This window comes from Larus michahellis, chromosome 1 (assembly GCF_964199755.1).
Source record: "Larus michahellis chromosome 1, bLarMic1.1, whole genome shotgun sequence".
NCBI classification, from domain to species: Eukaryota; Metazoa; Chordata; class Aves; order Charadriiformes; family Laridae; genus Larus; species Larus michahellis.
The window spans coordinates 144723797-144743951 of NC_133896.1; the positions used below are offsets into that span (position 1 = coordinate 144723797).

Consider the following 20155-nt stretch of genomic DNA (forward strand, 5'->3'; position numbering starts at 1 on the left):
CATTTACCCATTCTTTATTCAGTGATTTTCTACTTACAGTTCAAAAAATTTTAAAATTTAATTGCTGTAGAATGTGTCACTACGTATGAAATTCTTGAATTTAGCAGTGGAGAGACTTTATTATCAAAATGTTCAAAAGAAAGAACTTGATATGAAGCTGTACCATTGGGAAAAAGGGATACAGATTTAAAGATGTATTTAAAGATGCTAGACTGCATTTCAAATGGTACATTTTCTTAGAGAGACTTCATGAACCTGTCTGCTCAAACCGAAGTTAATTACATTAGTCCAGTCATCGTGATGAATAAAATAGAGCATCAAAGACTAAACAAATATTTTTAGCCTATATCTGGATATTGACAACAGCTGTCAGAAGTTTTTGGGCTAGCTGGAGAGAGTGGGTCATCATGTTTAAAACAAAACAAAACAAAATTTCTATGAGACAGAGATTTTATTTCTTAGGTAAAGACTAAGACAACTGTGTAAATATGATGACAGAACATCAGCCTTAGTTACTCGTTGTTGTGTCACCTATAAAATCAGAGACTGTTGTGATAATTCTGAGAAATGAGTCAATTAAGTAAGCTTAAACTGAGTAGCATTAAAATGGGTCGTTATAGCACTATCAGATTTGTCACCTTTGAGTCTGTGGACTGGTGAGAAAACCTGTTTTAGACTTCTGGAAAATGTGCTTAGAAGGACTGACAATTTTCCTGAATATTTTTCTTAAATTTGTATAATTATGAGGAGATCAGTTGTCACAAATATGGAGATAAAATGACACTTTAAAAAAGAAAAATATATTTACATGGCGTCTCTATTTTGTCTCACGTGTGTCCATGTGCCCCAAAAGCATATGGATACAAAGGAAGTGCAGTATTTGCAGTTGTTTTTTTGAGAGCAATTGACTATTACAGAGATAAAGTCTAAACATGACCTGGAAATGGTCAAGAGAGAACAGTGTGGTTTACTAGAATATGTAAAGTCTAAACTGTAATCTAGTCATCTACAATTAAAATCAATCTACCATGGAGAATTAGAAGATCTGTAAGACAAACTAAAGGTGAAAAGGATAAGCACATATGTACAAAGATAAAATTGGAAAACCTAGTTCGCAAGAAACACTTTCTTCATTCATTTTTATGCTTCAAAGCTGGAGACTATTTAGGTGCTATGGACATACAGTAAATACAATCCCCATGTTTACCAGCAAAGCTGACATGACTAGTAGCAGGAATTAAACTATAAAGGCTGCTGAAATAAGGAAATGCAAGTTTAAAACAATTAAGAAGGGAAGCTCTGTCAGCCTTAGTATAGTTTCACTCTCCAGCCATTCCTTAAATCCTTCCTTATTTCTTATATCCTAGGTTTAATCAGCTACTACTGTTGGATAATTGGAATGGCTGTCAAAGTCTACGTGAGCAGTGCAATCTCCAGTAAAAGAGCCACTGTCATGTGGAGAGATTTAAGACATTACTGTAGCTCGGAATAAAGATTGCCCTAAACTTCAACTTCTGATTCCTCAACGGGTGTGTATGAAAAGTTGCGGTGTTGCCAGGCTTCCCCTGCAGCAAGTGTCCAGATGGACACTTTCACAGTTTAGCTGGAGTGTTTCACACGTTGCTTATTCATAAGGAATTTTGCTTTGCTTCCATATTCCTAAATTTCTCCCTTTCAGCCATTTATTCAGATATCCATCCGCTGGTATTTATTTCCAGTTTCTCAAGTTAATCACCTTCTTTACATGGAATCAAGGCCTGTGTTTGCAGGTGTTAAAATGAATTGCAGTTATAGGGAGTGCTTTGGCTGTAGTGAGGCAAAACTATTCATGAGAAAAAGTTATTCAGTGTGATTAAGCCTGTGGAATCTGCCAGTAGCAAGTAAGTGTTAAAGCCTGATTTCATTTACACCATTGATTTTGTTCAAAAGTGAAGTCTGAAATCTGATTTTTTTTTTTTCAAGTAGTATGGGAATATTTTCTGAAATAGAAGATGAAAACTCAGTGTCATGAACCTTAGGATCTTTATTGCTAAAAGCTAATTTATTTCTTAAATTACTGTATAAATGAATACACAGAAAGAATGTGTTTGTATGCATGTGTATGTATAGATACATTGCTTGTGATGATAGCCCACACTTTATCTGTTATCTGGAAATCGTGCCTGTTTCTACTGATGCAGGTGGACCATGAAAGCCGTATAAGTTTGTGGAACATATTTGTCAGCTTATTGCAGAAGTGTTTCTACAGTGTTAATAGGCACTATGCTGTGGCCAAACGAATTGTGTAATTTTTCAGAAATGATAAGTTTGCCTGATGTATTAGCAAGCTAATAGGAATACTTGATGGCCTCGCTCTTGCTCCTGTAATTTGTTTTGAAATGGTATTTTTCACACAAAATGCTCCTCTGTGTTGACCAATTTAATGAAAAAAATAAAAAATGATATGAAGTGCCTTGGTACTTTGAGAGATACAAAAAAAACAACAAAAAAAAGTGCACGAATTACCCCTGCAAAATGTGTGCAGCTATAAATGCCATAAAATCAACTTTGCTGGCCTTTGAGGGAAGAGAAGTATTTCAGCTAATACAGTCTTGGAACCTATGCAAATTACCTGAAATAGCTTTCTTAACACTATTAAGGTTTGAGTTTTAAATTGCAGTGTCTCAAGATAGTCCTGACAGAGAAGACTGTTGGTAAATATTGGTATTTAGTCTATCTGCATAGTCTATCTAAAATGGATAGACTATTGGTAAACAGTCTGTCCATTGAAATGTCATTTGAAGTATAAGCTACAGTTTTGAATTACACATAGGAAAGAAAAATAATAGTCGAATAGCTTTTTAAAAATATGTGAATATTTATATTTTAATATATTTTCATATTGGATTTTTTATATTTTATATTTTAATATGTATAATATATATTTAGGGAAATAATTGGTATAGGAATAATGAAAACATACTAAACCCCAAGATTTTGTGGTGATTTTTTTTTTATTTTTTATTTTTAAGTGCTTGCCTTAGCTTTTTTTCCACAAAATATATACTTTTGTGGTGTATAGTTACAAAAAAAATCGTATTTTTGTAGCAGCGATCAATCTGCAAAGAAAAAATATTACTAATATTTTTTATAACAGAAGCCAATACACTATGATTAATGTATGTATTTATTCTCTGGGTATTAGTATTATTATTAGTATTATGATTATTTATTATGATTTAATAAATAGCTTTTAAATAACTTTTAAAATAAGAGCACTATATATTTCCTCCTAACAGGAAAAACTTCTGCTATATCTGAAATGAAATCATGCTGCCTCCTATGGGGGAATTCTGAAGCGTTCTCAAAAATACGACACAGTGGTAAGTACTAAAAGTATCTTCAGAACAATTCTGTTTTCTGCAAAAATATGTAAAAGAAATGAGAGCAAATCTCTATTGCTGGTGTTCTTAAATGTGTTTGAAATATATCTTTGCAATATATATGTCCGATTACAATGCTTGTTTGCCATGTGTTCATACAATGAGACATGGAATACAATCCATTCTAAACATTAATGCTGTTTATGTGCTTATTCATGATAAGCATGAATTTTTACTATTTTTCAGTTCTGTAAATATTGACTGATACCAATCAGTTTGTAGTTAAAAGATGCGCGATTAAACCTGGCTAATGTGGCACTGCTACTGAGTAAGGTTTGGGTTTTCCCGGACACACTGTACCAGATAGAGCTGACAGTCTTCAGTTTGCAAAACAAGGTTGGGTTCCAAAGTTCTTATGGGGCCATATAAATAAAGGGGCTTGGTTACTGTTTCATATTGTGACCATAAAAATCTTTTCCTCTCGTTTTATTAGGAAAATATGAGAGAACATACTTTAATACATAACGTACACACAGACACACATATATATAGATATATGTGTATATATATACACATATATAAACATTTGTATGATATCAATATGAAATATGTGACAAGGGTTTAGTTTAAAAATCTGTGTGAGAATATATATCCCATTTATAAAAAAATCTTAGAATAAACTAATTACCGTTCCTTCATACTGTGCCTAACGCATTGATTAATGAGAAGGGAAAGACATGTACAAATGACCAGAAAAGTATCTCTGACGCATAGTTCTTCCTTCTCACTTTATATGCTCTATGAACTTTGAAGCAGGTGTGACTTTCTGTAATCACTGTGCTAGATGCAGTACAATGATGTTTCAATTTCAGTGTTATCATTGGGTCCTAAATTCAAGGAGAAGGAATAGTAATATATGTGATGTGATAATAAAGTTGCGAATAAGAAAAAATTCAAAGTATGACAAGTTAGTTATGAGATCTGAGGGTACCACTATGTGAAGTGTAAAAATCAGACAAAGAAAATAACAGCTTTGAAAACTCCTGTGATTTTTGCATCATTGAATCATGTTTATTCCATTTTGTAGCAATTTAAATGTAATTGAATGAAAAACATTTTATGAACAGAAGCCTGTTTAATAGTTTAGCATCCATGCTGATCATGATCATAGCTGAACTCTTAATGGTAACTATAGTGAATAGTACACACATGCATGAATACTATGCATAGGATTCAATTACTTACTCTCCTCAGACAAGTCGTGACATTTTTTCAGGAAAAAGGCAAGTAACTGATACAAGGAATACAAGGATGATATAAAGAATACAAAGCTGTATTCAGAGTTGAAATAACCACTTAATGTCTTTGAAACTAACAATTTGTGGTAGATTTATGTTGTATTGCAGTAGAATTAGCCACAGTCACGTTCCAAGAAGGGAGAGAAAGTCTCGTCTCAAGATCTATCACTGTACACTGACATAAACCACAGAAGCTGGGGAGAGTCTGGAGGGGAAACTGAGGGATGGTGTGATTTAATTTTCACTGTTTTATCGGCATTTTATTCTGTTCTTTTTCACAATGCACAGAGGGAAAGTCAGGGAAAAGGAGAAGAAAGGGAAGCAAGCAAAATTAAAATAGAAAAGTGAGACAGAGCCTATTGATGTCTGGTTTTTAGCTCCCACTGCAAGTTAGTGGACATCAGAAGCCAGCTGTGCCTTTTGAAAATTTCCTTGTTCACATGAAGCAATAATTGGACTATGCATAAAAAAACCAAGGAGAGTAGAAAGTGAAGTTGTAAATTTGCGTCCAATTTATTTCAGCTTCTCTGCTTGATAATTTTCTGAATTATATGTAGCCACAAACATGTATGTTCAAGTGCCAACCCCAAGATTCTCAAAAAATACACAACAGAAATATGGCAATACATGTTAAGGAATTTGTTATTTTGTCTGGAAGAAGGTTATATTCCTATGAGAATTTTTTCAAGAGACAAATTGAAATGGATCTGAAGGCTTTTAGGGAAGTGTAGCATCCAAGCCAAACTTAACTTTGAAGATGCATTTTCAGCAGACAATAGGGATCCATTTGGATGAACAGAAGAACTCTGAGAATGGTGTGTGTCATTTGTCAGTGTTGGTTCAAAAATATAATTAGATACAGTAGCTCAGGCAGATTGTAACTGTGAGTTTTGGTATATTGTACTCTTATCTTTAAGAGAAATGCAGAAAGAAATTCTCATGCTTTGATCACTTTGGCTTTTTTCTTGCTGTGATTCTCATCCAGAACTCCATTTAAAATTCTTCCACATAATCCAATGATCAGAATGATCTTTCTCAAGAAAAGAAAATGACAATTTATGTTTAGAGTATGCAAAAAGTGCTTGTTGGCAGTGAATAGTATAGCAATAAAAATGAAAGCAAACAAATGGCCTATGCTTCGTCCTCAGAATTTGATCTTCCATCACATATATAAGCTAGTTTAAATGGTGGAACTTTGTTCTAAAATCCCGACCTGACAGCTGAGAGTGCAGATGGAGCCCTGTGGTAGTCTGTGGGGTGCTGTGTAGTTTCTTTGATGTAGCCACATACTGTCAGATTCTTGATCATGTTCTCAGACTCTGATCAAGCCTTCTGTCTTGTATCATTTATGATAACAAATGTGAAGGAATAATAAAGCCTTCATATTAGAAGGCAGAAATAAATTGTTCCAACTCTAGTCTTGGGAGTTTTAGGAAATGGATCAGTTCTTAATTCTCTGAGGAAAATCAGGGCACAATATAACTCTCATTCATAGAGCTGTCAGTTCTTCTCAGCCTACTTTTCAGCTTTCGGGATTCAGTGCTGTTGATCAGAATTTTTGGTTTGCTTCCTCTTCTCAGGGTTTATGGCTGTAAATGGAAGTGCACTCAGCTGAGCAGTCCAACCTCCGGTTAAGCAGGGCCTTCAACTCTTATTTCTAGTTTTCTTTTCAGAATCTCACTGTATTTTACACTCTTAGATGGAATAAAAGTATTGCCCACATTTTTTCTCTCTTGGTGAAGTATTAGCATGGACTGAAATCTATGAATTAAGTAGGCTCCTAAGACCTATACTATGATGTAGAGGCTGTGCTGACATTGTCTATGTGTCACTATGTACACTCTTCCCACTAATTGTCTCAGTTTTGAAACAGAAAGAAGGAAAGAACTCAGTTTTAATTTGTTCCTTTTAGAAAGATAGCAGGTGTGTTTTCCATATTGAAACATAATTGATAAACAGGATCAACTAATGAAGTTATCAGCTGAACATCCCAGAACTAATGTTCTGGTGATGTAAATTAATTGAGGCTGATACTCAACATTTCAGTAGCTTTCCAAATTGGAAACTGCATCCTCTTCAAGATATTTAAATAGTATAAATTGAGTTATTACCTACTGTCTGGGAATTTAACCAGGATTTAACCAGAGTCTGTCTAGATGTGGATGTTCCATCTGCAGGATGTTCCACATCTTTCTATGAAGCTGGTGAGGGGTCTGGAGAATAAGTCTTATGAGGAGCGGCTGAGAGAACTGGGTTTGTTTAGCCTGGAGAAAAGGAGGCTGAGGGGAGACCTTATCGCTCTCTACAACTACCTGAAAGGAGGGTGTAGAGAGGTGGGGGTTGGTGTCTTCTCCCGAGTAACATGAGATAGGACAAGAGGAAATGGCCTCAAGTTGCACCAGGGGAGGTTTAGACTGGATATTAGGAAAAAATTTTTCACTGAAAGGGTTATCAAACATTGGAACAGGCTGCCCAGGGAAGTGGTTGAAGCACCATCCCTGGAGGTATTTAAAAGACAGGTAGACATAGTGCTTAGAGATGTGGTTTAGTGATGGTTTTTGTCAAGAGTTAGGTTGATGGTTGGACCAGATGATCTGAAAGGTCCCTTCCAACCTAGGAAATTCTATGATTCTATGATAAATTTGTATTCAGGAAGACTATTCTGAAATCCTAAATCTGATGTAGTTAACTGTGGCTCATTTGATCTAAATTAAGTTGCATCAGTTGCTTTGCTTCGAAATGATACTGGTAAATCTAACCTTAGCAAATTCATTGCATCACTGATATTGTGGTGTGTTTGCCATTAAAAGTAGAGATATTCAGATTCTTTAATGAATATAGAGGATTCCTTACCTCCATTTGCATTCTAAGTAAGTGATGTATCCATTCATTTTTTATTGCAATATTTGGTTATGTGTTTCAGTATGACTGACTGAAAGTACTTCAATGTAGGTAAACTCTAATGATCTCCACCAATACGTGGATTTCTGCAGAACCCAAATAAGAAATGTGAATATGAAGTATTTGCAACTATTATTCAAATATAAAATAACAAACACCTAAATATCGCAGTTCGTTAAATTTACTTTCAAGCGGCAACGCAATTGAATAATTTTAACACTTTTACCTAATATCATTAGTTTTACTAAAAGTTTTCGGGAGATTCGGGAGATAGTTTGACAATTTTTTAATGACTTTTTTTTTTTTGTTAAAATGCAATTTCAGTGGTGAGGTCCATTGGAAAAAAGTATGAGCCATGATTGCCTTACATATTTAAGAAGTATTCTTATCTAAGTAACAATTGCATAAATACAATTGATTTTGCAGAAAATTAATTTGAACATTACATTGTGTAAAGCACTGTACAACAACAAAGAAGAACTGTTAAAATTGTGAAATTTCATGTTATACAGACTGGACGGCTAATGGGAGTTCACTGAATCATGAGTAAGCAAGTATGCTGTGCACTTGCAGCCCAAAAAGCCAACCGCATCCTGGGCTGCATCAAAAGAAGCGTAGCCAGCAGGTTGAGGGAGGTGATTCTGCACCCCTACTCTGCTCTGGTGAGACCCCACCTGGAGTACTGTGTCCAGCTCTGGAGTCCTCAGCACAAGAAGGACATGGACTTGTTGGAGTGGGTCCAGTGGAGGGCTACCAAGATGATCAGAGGGCTGGAGCACCTCTCCTATGAGGACAAGCTGAGAGAGTTGGGTTTGTTCAGCCTGAAGAAGAGAAGGCTCCGAGGAGACCTTATAGTGGCCTTCCAGTACCTAAAGAGTGCCTACAGGAACGATAGGGAGGGACTCTTTATCAGGGAGTGTAGTGATAGGACACAGGGTAACAGCCTCAAACTGAAAGAGGGGAGATTTGAATTAGATGTCAGGAGGAAATTTTTTACTGTGAGGGTGGTGAGGCACTGGAAGAGGTTGCCCAGGGAAGTTGTCAGTGTCCCATCCCTGGAAGTGTTCAAGGCCAGGCTGGATGGCGCTTTGAGCAACCTGGTCTGGTGGGAGGTGTCCCTGCCCATGGCAGGGGGGTTGGAACTAGATGATCTTTAAGGTCCCTTCCAACCCAAACCATTCTGTGATTCTGTGTGATTCTGTGATTCTGTGAAATAGAAAATAATCCACTGTGCTTTGCATAGGCAGCTCATTTATTTGATTAGAGGTGATTTTTAAAGTTGAGTCATGTTCAACTCAAAGAAGCGGGGTGCAAATTTTACTACTATCTGCAATGCTTGAACTTGAAAATGTTTTATCGCTGTGACTCATAATTTAAATCTATTGTACGGAACAACAAGTAGTGGTGTTACATCAGTTTCTACAGGGAACTTTGAATTCTTAAAAAAAAAAAGATTTCAGAAAACATCAGTACATCAGTGTTGGTTTTTTTCGAAGAACAGTAAGGCTTTTGAATATAAGGTTTCAGTGTAAATCAATTACATGTAAGCCATTGTCCTCATCCTGTCAAGGTTCAAAACACACTGCATCCTCATTATTAACTAAAAGACCACGATATATTGTTTGTTTGAATGACTCAGTAGTATGGCAAGGGAAGATGATCTGCATCTTTTACTAAATATCTCTCTACCTTCCCAGTAGCCATTCAGCAATTACTTTCCTCAGTATTTATATAAAAGGAATAGCTCAGTGTAACAGGAAGATTTTGTGTGCTCCTGGAGCCCTATGACTTAATTTGAGCTCTGCACACTGCAGTTTAAGTTGCTTTTAGAAACAACTGACAGAAGATGATCTCTGTGATCATCTAGATCATCTGTTACATATACCGGCTTTAATGTAGGCTGTGAAACCAAGGGTTACATTGGTTACTGGTGGAAACCAGTAATGAGCGGTGTCCTTCAAGGGTTCATACTGAAACAGTACTGTTTATTGTCTTCTTCAATGACATGGATGGGGGAATGAGTACACCCTCAGCAAGCCTGTGGTGTAATTGATTCGCTTCAATGAAGAGATGCCATCCAGGGAGACCTTGACAGGCTTGAGAAGTGGGACCATGAGAACCTCATGAAGTACAACAAGGCCAAGTGCAAGGTCCTGCATCTGTGTTGTGGCAATCCTCGCTATCAGTACAGACTGGAGGATGAATGGATTGAGAGCAGCCTTGCATACAAAGACTTGCCAATACTAGTGGATGAAAAAATGAATATGTGCCAGTGATGTGCACTTGCAGTCCAGGAAGCCAGTCATATCCTGGGACACATGAAAAGAAGCATTTCCAGCAGGTCGAGGGAGGTAGTTTCCCCTGCCTCTACTCTGCTCTCATGAGACCCCACCTGGATTACTGCATCCAACTCTGGTGTCTCTAGCACAAGAAAGGCATGAACCTTCTTGAGTGGGTCCAGAGGATGGCCACAAAGGTGATCAGAGGGTGGAACAACTCCCCTGTAAAGAAAGGCTGAGAGACTTGAGGTTGTTCACACTAGAGAAGAGAAGGCTTCAGGGAGACCTCACTGTGGCCTTTCCTAAAGGAAGCTCATAAGAATGTGCAGAGACTTTTTACCAGGGCCTACTGACAGGACAAGGGGCAATGGTTTTAAACTGAAAGAGGGTAGGTTTAGATTGGACATAAGGAAGAAGTTTTATACAATGATGGTGGTGAGACAGTGTGTCCTGGTTTCAGCTGGAATAGAAGTAATTTTTCTCCTAGTAGTTGGTATAGTGCTGTGTTTTGGATTTAGTATGAGAATGAGAATAACGATAACACTCTGATGTTTTACTTGCTAAGTAGCAAGTTGCTAAGTAGTTCTTATACAAAGTCAAGGACTTTTCAGCTTTCCATGCTCTGCCAGCGAGGAGGTGCACAAGAAGCTGGGAGGGAGCATAACCAGGACAGCTGACCCAAACTTGCCGAAGGGATATTCCATACCATATGACATCATGCTTAGTATATAAACTGGCGGTAGTTGGCCAGGGAAGGGTGATCACTGCTCAGGGATGGGCTGGGCATCGGTCAGCAGGTGCTGAACAATTGTATTGTGTATCACTTGTTTTATATATTATTATTATTACTATTATTATTATTATTATTATTAATCTCTTCCTTTGATGTACTCTTAAAGTGTTTTTAGCTCAACCCACAAGCCCACAGGTTTTACTTTTTTTTCTTTCCATTCTCCTCCCCATCCCACTGGAGGGGAGTGGTGAGCTCGCAGCTGTGTGGTGCTTAGCTGCTGGCTGGAGTTAAACCACAACCACACGGGAACAGGTTGCCCAGAGCAGTTGCGGATGCCCCGTCCCTGGAGGTGTCCAAGGCCAGGCTGGACGGGGCTTTGAGCAACCTGGTCTAGTGGGAGGTGTCCCTGCCCATGGCAGTGGGGTTGGAACTAGATGATCTTTAAGGTCCCTTCCAACACAAACCAGTCTATGACTTTATGATTTGTCTGTATAATAGCAAACAGTAATTATCTATGCATGCTTATGAAAAAAGTAAAATATTAAAGTAAATGGCCTAGTACATACATAACTGATTAGTTTTAACACACATATAGCACTACAGGTAGCACTATAGGCAGCTCAGCATTTTAACTGGAACAGGGATAAAATAGGTGGAAAATCAGTAATGACAGAATCGCAAAGGTGTTTTTTTTATTTCTGAATTTTTAAGAAATTATATAAAGCTGAAACCTCTTGAATAATACTTTCATTGCTATTTTCAGCTAATTTCATGGATGTGTGTGCTAGCCATGGTTCGAGGTTGTTTATCAAACAGGATAAACAAATCATGAGAATTAAGGCTTTTGGTTCTTTGGCAGAGGTTTGGGTTCTTAAAAACGGTCTTCTAGTGCAGTTTTAGGAATAAAACTTCCAGCACCCCTCCAGAGGGTCCTTTAAGTCCTGTGTCATATCTGCTAGCTCTGTGTAGAAGGGCTGCATGCTCTGTCTTATACACCTGTATTTCCATGTTCTGGATATGTATCTAGGTTGCATTAACTAAAATTTCTAAATCCCTAGCTCACAGGTAGACTACTTCATTTTGCGAAAAAAGACAGGTGCCTACTATCTAGAACTGAAAAACGGAAAGTTGCCCCTAGTTTTTGAACTGAGAACAAACGTGTGAGGTGGTGGACATCTGGGCAGGTACAGAAGTGTATTTTTGTGTGTCTAGATAAAATTGTGGTTTCAGTGGGCTTTTCAGGTGCCTAGAATATTTACTGAGATTTTGAGTGTTACATCTAAAAATTTACCTGGAACTTTCTGTGGCTCTGGACCTCAGAGAGCATTACAATGCAAGAGAGAGGGTCTCTGTGAGTTTGTGCACTTCTGAGGTTAACTAGTAAGTCACATGAAGACTATTTGGATACCATTTGGAATATAAATCTTGTGTTCGATACCCAGGATATTTTGGATGTGACCTCAGCCCCATGGAAGTGCATTTCATGGGAAGCAGAGGACTGAAGAGATCTTCTGAGGTTTTCTTAGTCTTCTAGGTGAAGTGAATGCTAACAAAATGAGACAGATTTGTTCCATGCTGCTAGGAATGAATTTGGGAATGTGGGTGTTGCAAAGAAGGCTGGAGGAGAGCAAAATAGTCTGGGTTTTGTTTTTGACAAGTACTGGGTACTTCATTTGATTAAGTATCTTTAAAAAATCCTAGTATTGCATAGCTTGGGGAAACAATGTAGCATAGTTCTTTAATGATGAGAAATACTGAATTATTTCTATTCTGTGCCAAATGAAAGTAATCCACCACAATTACGCTAATCACTGCCCTGAAAACAAAATTGACACAGCTGTTGAGTGACTAGGGAAGATGATGGCGTATTTCTTTCTTTTTCAAAAGAAAAAGATAAAATGCTTTTGCCATCAGGAAGCCTAACTGCTTGTAGAAATATCTTAGAACTGTAAACCACTATTTGATTCTGAAGGTAAATATGTTTGTTTGTGTATGTGAATATAAATTACATTTAGCTTTAATTGCATGCCAATTTAAACCCAGATATCTGGTATTGTACATTTTACAGCAGTATTTTGTTTTGATTTTTTATTGAAATTATGTACAAAACACATATATACCATATTTTTCTATTGAATCTTAAATATGGGAGCCAAAATTATCTAAAATACTCTTTCTACAAGATTCATTATCAAAAAAATACATTTAATTTCATATATACTGCTTTGCATTCCGTTGTTCTTTCCCAAGGAAAAAGCCAAAGAAAGGGAACACAACAGAAGTATGGTAATATTGTTATCCACTGCTTGATATAAAAGTTCAGAATTATTTGTATGTAGTTGAAACTATTCAGGTCAAGTAAAATTCAGATTCCATCTGTTTTCAGGCATTGTAGACTCTACTACTCCTGAACAGGTATGAACTAATACTGTTTGTTTTTTCACCTGGTTGCAGCTGCATCAATAGTGATGGAGTTTGCCCATCTGTGCTCACAGCATGAGCATGGATTTAAAGCTTACGCAACTATTCACACAATATTAGCAAAACCAGCTTAAATTTTTATGTTTTAATATGACTTTAGCAAATAACTGACAGAATTTGGTGCTTAGTTATAATCTTAAAGATCTGCAACTTTTTTTTAGTGTAAGAAATTAATAATCAGCAACTAAATATGTATTAAAATTGTGTTTTTGCTCTCCATGGTGGAAACAAAGCTCTTTTATCTGGAACTAAACCACCCATTTAATTCTAATGTAGTTTGCAGTCAGTGGAGTTAATTGTACTGAAAAATTGTGTTGCTTCTATCATTTGTACTTTACTTTAAAGGTACATAGGTGATATTTCCTATGCTGTGTCATATCACTGTAACTACTTATGGGTAGACACATGTCATGTATTTGGTTCGTAAAGATGAAATGCAAATCCTTGAAAATTATCTATGAATAATGAATAATCTAACTGTTACTGAGTTGCAGTCTACTGTTACCTGATTAATGTTACCAAAATAGGATGTTAGACTAAAATAAGTGTATTTGGACTTCTTGTATATAGCCTTTAAGATTAATATCTTTTGCATGTAAAGTTACAGAGCAAGAACCCTTGCAAAGAGCATAACTTTTTCTTAATTATGAAATATTACTAAAGTGTTTCAATAATCTGAATTCCCTTCTTTCATTGTAGATAGTTCTAATTTATTAATATTTTTCAATATAAAATACAGAAAGCTTTGCGTAAAGCTCTAAAAACTATTTTTCCATTTTGCATGCATCCCTCCAAAAAAGATACACATACACATAGAAGGAACTGAAATGTAAATCCAAGAAAACAATAGAAAGAGCTCCCAGATGTAACGCATGAGTAGGCAAATGAAGCACACCTACTTTGTAATGAGTGGTATAACAGAAAATAACTATTACTGTAGCTAATTTCCAATTAAAGTTACCAGTTAATTTTCACTGCATAGAAAAACATTTGCACTGTATTATAGATTCTTAATTCAAGGAACAAAAAAGAGGTTTTTTTAAAAATCAAAAGTTATCTAGTTATCTCCATGTCCAGGTTTGCTTTTCTGAAGGTGACCTGATAGCTATCAAAACTCATGTAATGGCTTTCCTGTCCTTTTACACTGGGATGCTTTTTGCAAGGTGAGTGCATGCACATTGCCAAGATTAGGGCAATTTAATTGGAAGGAAGTTATCTGTACATATGAAATTAATGTTATTCTGCTCCAAGTACCTTAGTTCTGTTGATTTTAGAGAATTTAAAAAAAAAAAAACAAAACCCAACAACCAAACCAAAACCCAAATCTCAAATTCAGGACTCGACAGAATTATGAAGGTCTGTTAGGAAAATTATTAAAATTGGGAATCTTATAAATACAACAAAACTTATAAAGAAATTTTTCTATTCTGCAATGCATGTTAATTAAAATCATATCACAGCATAAACTGATCACAAATGAACTTTAATTTAGCTGTAATTTAGTTTCCAAAAGATTTATTTTAAATGCTCTATTTCCATGTCAATTTGCTTTGAAAATACAAGCTATCCTTGGGGAAGCTCTTTTTTTTTTTTTTTTCATTGGAATTGTAGTTTATTGGCTTGTTTCAATGACATTTTATTTTAAGAACTGTCTGATACTGAATTATTGTAAGATAACGTAGGTATTCAACAAACCAATTGGAAGGCTATTGTTTGTTAACAACAATATTCATGTGACTATTGTTTCTAGTTACTATAATAACCTAATCATGAGTAAAACATACTATTTATTGCATGTGAACATATATCTACTTTTAAAGAAAATAGCAGTTTATTTGGACAAAAGTGTTACATAGTGAACTATCTTGGCAGCTTCAGTGTCTTTTGGAGTGTAGACTTTTCAGTTCTTTTAAATATTAGCATAGTATTAGTGCAACAGGGTTCTGAGCTTGTTACCTTTGAAATATTACCATAGTATGTTATGAGTTAATTTTTTTAAAAAGAGTTGAAGAGTTATCAAAACATTTGTGCTTCTTATGATTATGGTGTTCTGGAATGAAACATCAGACTTTTTTTTCCCAAATGATCTGTAGTTAAAAACAAAATGGTGTTCGTTTGATGCAGAGGTTTTTTTTTGTGAAAAATTATCTGATAATTTCATTTAAATCCTTAGCTGATCAATTTTTACCTAAGGTTGTTTATGGTTTAGCGTTTAAAATGTAAAGGCAGGAAATCATCGAAATCAGGGGGAAAAAAAAAAGAAGCAAAGAAATAACTCAAAGTTTCTGGTTGTGCAAACCTTTTTGTTTGAAATATGAAGTATGTAATCGATATTGTCAGAATATGACAACAGCACTTACAGTTTTTAGTATTGTCAGTGCAGATCTGACATCCAGAAATACAACTATCTTGGTGCAAGAATTTAGGGAAGATAATTGTTACAAATATACTGTAATTGTTATAAGATTTCAATATGCCAGGAAATCGGAGCCAGAGAAATAATGAATCAGGACTCCTGGATGGTTATCTCCCATGCATATGGGAAACAATATTAAATTCCAAAAAGAAAGTGGTTAGCAACTTGCCAAGGTGATAGTTATATCATCCTTTTTGGGAACAGACTTCAAGGAGAGTAGCAGCTGTCTAAACAAAACCAAAAAGGATATTTTATTTTCTTGTTCTAGGAATCAGTAAAAATACTGCTGATAAAACGTATGTGCACTTTCCCACCACTTTAAAAAAAAAAAAATTATATACAGCAGTCAGCAAGACCTTTAGATGATGAATCTTTCTCTCTCATGCCAAATAAGGCATTATGGAAGGAATTATTTTGAAGAATAAAAGTGTAAGTCAGATCAGACGGGAATTACTGACATATCTCCAATATGAGGTAGAATAATCTTCTCCACTGTCAAAGGGATTTAATTGTTTGCCCTGACCTCCATCTGTTCTATTAATTGACTGCATTAGTTTGTCATAGATATTTTTGGTTGGTATTATGTTTTGTTAGTGAGATTTCTTAAGATGATATAGTAGAAGCACGCAGGAAGGCATAGCTCCTTACATGTGACAAGGTATACTTTTTTCAATCTTGACCTAAATCTGTTGACCAAGGGCAGGAAAAAATAGATCCTAGTTAACTTCCTAGTTAACTTGGCATCTGCAAATTATCTTGTACTCTATTTTTTCTGCAATATCATCCCATATGGATAAGATAAAAGAAAAAAAGGGTAAAAAAAAGAAAAAGAAAACCAGAAATCCTTTACAAAATAAATGAAATAAATTCCCTTTACAAAATAAAAATTGATTTGACAATGACTGAATTGATAGGCATGTATCTTTCTCTATATATCTTACATATATGTACAAAAAGACAAAGGGAAGTTAGAAACAAATGACTAGGGAGAAAAAAAGATCCATAGGAAAGAATTATGTTTTATAGAAAGGAACAAGCTAGTGGTGTACAGTCTCTGAGAAATATTTTAGAATTAGACAGGGGACTGAGAAGGTCACGTGCAAAAGAGGAAAAGGATGGAAGACAGTTTTATAAGATGACAGATTTTCAAGCAGGAGAGAACAAGAATAAGGCAGGTCTTGGAAAGGTACTGGGGCATGATGTTCTGTCACAAAATCATATGTTTAAAGTTATTTCTCCTCATTATGAAAGGTGCTAGTGGATTTGCTTACCTTCTGCTGTTCTCTTTTTTCAACTATGACAAGAAATTTATACCATGTATGAATCTACACTGCAGTTAGAGTATTGCTGTATGTATGTGTTAAATGGTAAAAGAAATCTGTGAAAAATCATATGGTCCATTTCTCTATCTGTTTGCAATTTTTAAAGTGCCCATGTAGTTTTGCAGTCTTGCGAAAACAGGTAGAGTGTGCTAAATAATACAGTAATCATAGTGTTGCATGGGTCCTGTTAGAAAGTCATTCATAAATAGTACTCATTGCATCAAAAAAGTCATAGGAAATTTATTTTCTATCAAGTTGAGAGACAGAAGGAAAACAACCATACATTTCTAACATAATACTGTTTTTCCTCAAACCTATCAGCTCTATGTTAGTAAAGAATAATGTTAGGTGAAAATGGATAAACATGTTCACTGAGATATGATTTTGGTTCAAGGAAGACAGCATGCAGCAGAGTTTTCAAAATAACACAGGCTATGGGAATAATAATAATAATAATAAATGCAGGAAAAAAGGAATTTAACTGTAGGCAAGAAAATACCTGAACTTTATCCTAAATCCTGTATATTGATTTTTTTACCAGTCATCTGCATTATCTTTAACCAACCATCAGCAGAACTAGTGAAAGAACAGACAAAATTTATTAGAAACTCATAGCAGAATATGTTCTTCCTGATTTTAGCCATGCGAACTTGGTTCACGTATGAAAGTTGGTGTGGTTTAACCCCAGCAAACAACTCGGACCACACAGCTGCTTGCTTACACTCCTCTCAGTGGGATGAGGGAGAGAATCAGAAGAGTAAAAGTGAGAAAACTAGTGGGTTGAGTTAAAGAATGTTTAATAAGTAAAGCAAAAACTGTGCATGCAAGCAAGACTAAACAAGAAATTAATTCACTGCTTCCCATCGGCAGGCAGGTGTTCAGCCATCGCCAGCAAAGCAGGGCTCCATCATGCCTAACGGTTTCTTGGGAAGACAAATGCCATAACTACGAATGTCCCTCCCTTCCTTCTTCTTTCCCCAGCTGTCTATACTGAGCATGACATCATATGGTACAGAGTACCCCTTTGGTCAGTTGGGATCAGCTGTCCCAGCTGTGTCTCCTCCCAGCGTTTTATGTACTCCCAGCCTACTCGCCGGTGGGGCGGTGTGAGGAGCAGAAAAGGCCTTGATTGCTTAGCAACAACCAAAACCACCAGTGCACTATCAACACCGCTCTCATCCCGAATCCAAAACATAGCCCCACAACAACTACTAGCAAGAAAGTTAAATCCATCCCAACTGAAACCATGACAAACTAACAGGAAAATGATGAGTTTCTTAACTTTGTGTATCCATCATGATTACAGAGTTAATTCTGTATATATTGATAAGAGGTGAGAGAAGGAATCATCTTACTGTACTTCAGCTATGGGACAGTTAGCTGTCTAATCTAGACTAATGACTTGAGCTCCTTAAACATAATATTAAGGATGTTTTCATGGTGGTTGGCTTCAACTGATATTTAATATCAAATACCTATATTACAATAGGAAGAATTGCTGCCTGAAGTGTACACTTCTGGTTTAGATAGAATATCTAACTTTTTCACACAAAGTTAGTGAGACAATCATAAGCTTTAGTGTTGCGTCCAAAGTAGAGGAGGTGCCTTTTCATTATGCTAGGCAAAGATGGAAACTTTCCAATAATGGGAGTGGAAGGATGAGCAGGAGGAGAAATGACAATTTCTACTTTGTTGTTGGCTTTCCTTTTCTACTTGGATACTGGTTCTACACACTGCAAAGCAAATATGATATATTATGTTAGAGTTCTGAAAAGCCTTCGATGCCAGAAAATATAATTAACTAAATGTGAGATGGCTTTGAACTTATGCATGTAGCAGAATGATAGGGGCTGTCATGCAGATCATTTTGAGACATTTATTTTATTTTTTTACTTAAGAGAAAAGCATTCACTTAGTAATTCTGAGATTTCTTTTGCAATTGTTAAAAGACCATGAAAGATGATCTGATTTTTATCATTTGGGGAGAGTAGGGTTGGAAATGGAAGAAGTTTTTGACTGAATAGAAAATCACCTGTGAATCACCTTTTGTTTTCCTATCCCAGCCTAGCTTTCTGTTCTTTTCCTCCTGCTCATTTTGGCAACAAATAGATAAAGATGAAAAAATAATGATTAAAAAAACCAGACCAAAACTAAAGTAACTGATATAGGGACATCTTTTTCAAGCTTGTGTGTGTATGGAATTATTCTTTGTTACTTCTTGCTACTTTGTGTAAAAAAAAAAATTTAGATTTTGCATTTCCAAAGGAATGGCATTTCAGAAGTCTGTTTCTTAGGTTTCTAGATTTTGTTACTGGATTCTGCTTAATATTTACTCCATTTTTATTGTTGTTTTACAAATTAATCCCACTTTTGCTGTTGTTCTTATTGTGGTGTACATCCTCTCATATTACAGGTTTGTCAACATATTGGATGTAAAATGACAGCTGTATTTAATTAATTTTCTGTGGGAATATAACCTCTATTTTTTTCCTAATTTTCCATATTTAAGCAAAAAATGAATACTGTATTAAAGCAGGTACAGTCAACTTTGGACTTGAGGCATTTGTCAGTGGGAAGGAAATACATGTCTAGTTCTGCACATGAGGCTATGTTTCTAAGTAAATAAAGTGGTCCAGGCCCTTCTCTCTGTCCCTAAGACCACATAGCATAGCATAGATTGCATGTCTATAGTGAAAGTCTTTCTTACCTAAAAAAAAAAAAAAAAAAAAAAATTTGCCTTATTTGTACAGTCTGTTGAGGAGAACCTCCAGCCTGTCCTGTTCCCTCGTCATGCCTGTACATTGGCTGGAAGGTATGAATACTGTGTCAGGACAGTGCTGGAGCCCATGCTCTAGTCCTATTTAGTTTACTGCTTCGACCTAAATTCCAGTGCTTACTGCACTGGCCTATAAACAGACTAAGATCTGGATGCATAATGAGACTTCTGTATAGTAATATTCTGCTTAGCTTTTAAGGATACACAGTATATAATATAAGTCACAACTCTCAGTGCTTATGTCAACTAGAAAGTTAAGAATTTCACACTTCATTATGAATTCAGCACAGACAGGACAGTAAGCAGAGTATGTGACGTGGTCTGTCTTCTAGGCAGTGTTTGGTCAGGAAAGATGAAGGCAGTAGGCAGCAGGCCGCACAGTAGTGTTGCCTTGTTATTGTCTCCTAAGATCTAGTGAGTGATTCTGGTGATCTCATCCTTCATAACATTTTGTGGAGACTTGTCTTGCTGAGACAAGCTCTCTCTTCTCTTAAATATAGGGGGCTCAAGCCAGCATTTAGCAGGAGAAAGCCCACTGAGTTAGGAGGAGAACAGCACAGGAACAAAAGTTGGAGGGCATTCTTCCC

At 36.0% G+C, this 20155-nt stretch overlaps 1 protein-coding gene across 4 annotated transcripts in view; it reads left to right on the top strand.

Moving 5' to 3' along the window:
• The window catches only part of NLGN4X (neuroligin 4 X-linked), a 187161-nt gene that overhangs the window by 27330 nt on the left and 139676 nt on the right, over nucleotides 1-20155 (top strand). For 2 of the 4 annotated variants that reach the window (XM_074607025.1, XM_074607014.1), the window contains exons 2-3: nucleotides 1368-1529; nucleotides 3279-3362. The gene's annotated coding sequence lies outside the window, so the exon portion shown is untranslated. The remainder of the gene's footprint in view (nucleotides 1-1367; nucleotides 1530-3278; nucleotides 3363-20155) is intronic. The other 2 variants (XM_074607004.1, XM_074607035.1) reach the window with 1 other exon arrangement.